This window comes from Mandrillus leucophaeus, unplaced genomic scaffold, assembly GCF_000951045.1.
Source record: "Mandrillus leucophaeus isolate KB7577 unplaced genomic scaffold, Mleu.le_1.0 Scaffold12, whole genome shotgun sequence".
NCBI lineage: Eukaryota > Metazoa > Chordata > Mammalia > Primates > Cercopithecidae > Mandrillus > Mandrillus leucophaeus.
The window spans coordinates 7441139-7445518 of record NW_012100320.1 but is presented as its reverse complement, the minus strand read 5'-3'; the positions used below and the strand labels follow the sequence as shown (position 1 = coordinate 7445518).

The 4380-nt window shown below is 43.9% G+C and overlaps 1 pseudogene; it reads right to left on the bottom strand.

Moving 5' to 3' along the window:
• Positions 1-246: 246 nt before the first annotated feature.
• On the bottom strand, positions 247-1350 carry LOC105531443 (annotated as a pseudogene).
• Positions 1351-4380: the final 3030 nt, after the last annotated feature.

Here is a 4380-nt window from a genome sequence, read left to right as displayed (position 1 = left end):
AATTTATTTAGGTGAAAAAGCACTTTCCTGTGACTGAGTGTTAGATTCAGCACATTCCACCATAACCGTGAAGGGTAAACACAATCCATATTGTGTACAACTAGGAGAGTCCACAGCTTATCTTTTTTGTTATTATATTCATTCATTTCTTTTTTTAACCTTCCTCTTCCTGAAGAGCTTTCTGATCCCCAACATTTTTGGGCACCAGCTTACCACAGCAGTGTTTCTCACTAGAAGCAAACTTTGCTATATCAAAGTGGACCCATTGGAAGCATAGCCCCAACCATTGTTCACAATCTTATGGACAAAATTCACAATTTCTTTCTTTTTTTTTTTTTTTTTGAGACAGAGTCTCGCTCTGTTGCCCAGGCGGAAGTGCAGTGGCACGCTCTTGGCTCACTGCAAGCTCCGCCTCCCGGGTTCAAGCCATTCTCCTGCCTCAGCCTCCCAAGTAGCTGGGACTACAGGTGCCTGCCATCACGCCTGGCTAATTTTTTGTATTTTTAATAGAGACTGAGTTTCACCGTGTTAGCCAGGATGGTCTCGATCTCCTGACCTCGTGATCCGCCGGCCTCAGCCTCCCAAAGTGCTGGGATTATAGGAGTGAGCCACCACACCTGGCCAAAATTCACAATTTCTGGCACATACACACTAACTGGTTAAAACATCCAGAGAGAGGACGTTCAGAGTTTCCACATATTTGTGGAACTCCCCATCCCAGAACTTGGGCAGTTTGGAGAAAATGAAATTGTCAGTCACCTGACTCCAGAATGTGGAATCCAGCAACTCAGAAAGCAAATCCTTGGCCTCTTCCAACAATCCTTGCACACAGCTGTTGACTTTCTCTCCAGCAAGTCTGCACTACACAGCTTTCTCAAGCGGTTCTGTGTCAAGCTTCATTATGTGCTGAATTCATTATAGCATCTGCTTTTTATCAGGATCTGTGGTCTCATTGAATTTTACTAAAAATGGCTTCCGGGCAGTGTGAACATGTCCCAGGAGCTGTGCCACCTGGGACTTCTTCTCCCTATACTCCTCAACAAGTAGTTCTTATCACCAATGTCCCTAATGTTCTTGCAATAAAGGACATCACATTTGAAGTAATCCTTCAACACTCTTCTCAAGATAACGAAAGAGATGTAGGACCTGGCGTGCCCTGTGGGACATACATCTTAGATGGTTGGCCTGGACCATGTCACCTTTCTCCCATCTTGAGGTACAAATGTGTCCTTGCTCCCAGTGAGGCTGTTGCAAAGGTGAAGCTTACGTGGCTTGGCTGGGCCCAGTAGAAAGGGACCATGGAGGCCGTACTCTCTGGCCTTTATCCTGCTCCCCGGAGGAACCTGCCATGGCTGGGAATCCCAGGCCCACAGCCACAGCAACAGATACTTCCCCTTTTTCTTCTTTTTCAATCTGCTTACCTTTTATTTCTTTTTCTTGATTTATTACACAGGCTAGGACCTCCAGTACAATTCTGAATAGAAGTTGTGAGAATGGCTATCTTTACCCTTGTTCCCAATCTTAGAAGAAAGCATTCATCTTTCACCATTAGGTATGATGAGAGCTGTAGTTGTTTTTAGATGCCTTTTATCGGGGTGAGGGAGTTCCCTTCTATTCCTAGTGTGATAAGAGTTTTAAATGTGAATGAGGTTGAATTGTTAATATATATTATGGGGAGATATTTTGTTTGCTTGTTTGAGACAGGGTCTTGCTCTGTCACTCAGGTTGCAGTGCAATGGTGCCTTCACAGTTCACTGCAGCTTTGATCCCTGGGGCTTATGCAATCCTCCCACCTCAGCCTCTTGAATAGTTGGGACCACAGCACACACAACCACACCTGGCTGATTTATTTTTTTCAGTAGAGATGAGGCCTCCCTTTATTGCCCAGGCTGGTCACAAACTCCTGAGTTCAAGCAATCCTCCTGCCTGAAGTGCTGGGATTACAGTTATGAGCCACCTCGCCTGGCTGAGTGTTGAGTTGTGTCACATACTTTTTCTGTTTTTTTTTTGTTTTGTTTTTTTTGTTTTTTGTTTTTTGTTTTTTTAGACAGAGTCTTGCTCTATCGCCCAGGCTGGAGTGCAGTGGTATGATCTCAGCTCACTGCAACCTATACCTCCCAGGTTCAAGCAATTCTTCTGCCTCAGCCTCCTGAGTAGCTGGGATTACAGGCACATGCCACCATGCCTAGCTAATTTTTTGTATTTTTAGTAAAGACGGGGTTTCACCATGTTGGCCAGGCTGGTCTTGAACTCCTGACCTCGTGAATTGCCCACCTCGACCTCCCAAAGTGCTGGTATTACAGGCGTGAGCCGCTGCACCTGGCCTGTTGTTGTTGTTTTTCCTTTTTTTTTTTTTTTTTAGACAGATCTTTATTCTGTTGCCTGCCCAGGCTGAAGCACAGTGGCATAGTCTTGGTTCAGTGAAGCTTCTGCCTCCCAGGTTTGTGTGATTCTCCTGCATCAGCCTCCTGAGTAGCTAAGATTACAGGTACACCACCACACCCAGCTATTTTTTTTAATACTTTTAGTAGAGATGGGGTTTCGCCATGTTGGCCAGGCTGGTCTCAAACTCCTGACCTCAAGTGATCCACCTGCCTTGGCCTTCCAAAGTGCTGGGATTACAGGCGTGAGCCACGAGGCCAGCCTCACATGCTTTTTCTATATCTGTTGAGATACTTATATGGGTTTTATCATCTGTTTTATCAAATTACCCTTGAATTCCTGGCATAAAGCCCACTTGATCATGACGTATTATCCTTTTTATATATTACTGAATTCAATTTTTTAAAATTTTGTCTAGAATTTTTTTCCATCTATGTCCATGAAGTATATTAGTATGTAATTTTATTTTCTTGTAATGCCTTTGTTTAGTTTAAGTATCAGGGTACTACTAGACTTAGAAAATGTCTTGAGAAGTGTTACTTTTTCCTTCAATTTAAAGAAAGTTTATAGATTTTTTTTTTCTTAAATGTTTTCTAGAATTCACCAGTGAAGCCAAATGTTCTGGTGTGTTCTTTGAGGAAAGATTTTTAAATTACAAATTTAATGTTTCAAGTAAATATGGGACTGTTTTAATTTCTTCTACAGTAAGAATTGTACTCTGTGTCTTTCAAGGAATTTGTCCATTTCATCTAAGTTTTAGAATATGTGGGCATAAGTTGTTTATAGTAGTCCCTTATTATCCTTCTCACAGCTGAAGTATCTGTGGTAATGTCCCCTTTTTAATTTCCCTTTCATTGTTAATTTGAGTCTTCTTTTTTTCTTGACCAGTTGAGCTAGTTTATCAACTTTGTTCATCTTTTCAAAGATCCAGTTTTAAGGCCAGGTGCAGTGGCTCATGCCTGTAATCCCAGCACTTTGGGAGGCTGAGGCAGACAGATCACCTGAGGTCAGGAGTTTGAGACCAGCCTGGCCAACACGGGGGAACTCCGTCTCTACTAAAAATACAAAAATTAGCTGGGTGTGGTGGGACATGCCTGTAACCCCAGTTACTTGGGAGACTGAGGCAGGAGAATCACTTGAACCTAGGAGGTAGAGGTTGCAGTGAACCAAGATTGTGTCACTGCACTCCAGCCTGGGTGACAGAGCAAGACTCTTTCTCAAAAAAAAAAAAAAAAAATTTAGCTGGGCACGATGGCTCATACCTGTAATCCCAGCACTTTGGGAGGCTGAGATGGAAGGATCACTTGAGGCCAGAAGTTCAAGACCAGCCTGGGCAACATAAGTGAGACCCTGTTTCCATAACAACAAAAAATACTTAGCCAGGTGGATGGCATGTGCTTGAATTCCCAGCTACTGAGGGGATGGGGGGATGCGGTGGGAGAATCACTTGAGCCAGGGAGTTTGAGGCTGCAGGGAGCCATGGTCAGGCCACTGCACTCCAGCCTGGGCAACAAAGCAAGACCCTGTCTCAAAAAAAAAAAAAAAAAAAAAAGGCCGGGCACGGTGGCTCACGCCTGTAATCCCAGCACTCTGGGAGGCCGAGGTGGGTGGATCACGGGTCAGGAGATTGAGACCATCCTGGCTAACACGGTGAAACTCTGTCTCTACTAAAAATACAAAAAAAAAAGTTATTCTGGGCTTGGTGGTGGGCACCTGTAGTCCCAGCTACTGAGGAGGCTGAGGCAGGAGAATGGCATAAACCCAGGAGGCGGAGCTGGCAGTGAGCAGAGATTGTGCCACTGCACTCCAGCTTGGGCGAGAGAATGAGTCTCCATCTCAAAAAAAAAAAAGTCAAATTTTGTACCAAATTAATTAACATTCTCCATTCTTTTCTTCTTCTTCTTCTTCTTTTTTTTTTTTTTTTTCTGGATACAGAGTTTGTCTCTATTACCCAGGCTGGAAGTGCAGTGGCACCAGTCTCTTCTGGGCTCAAGCCAT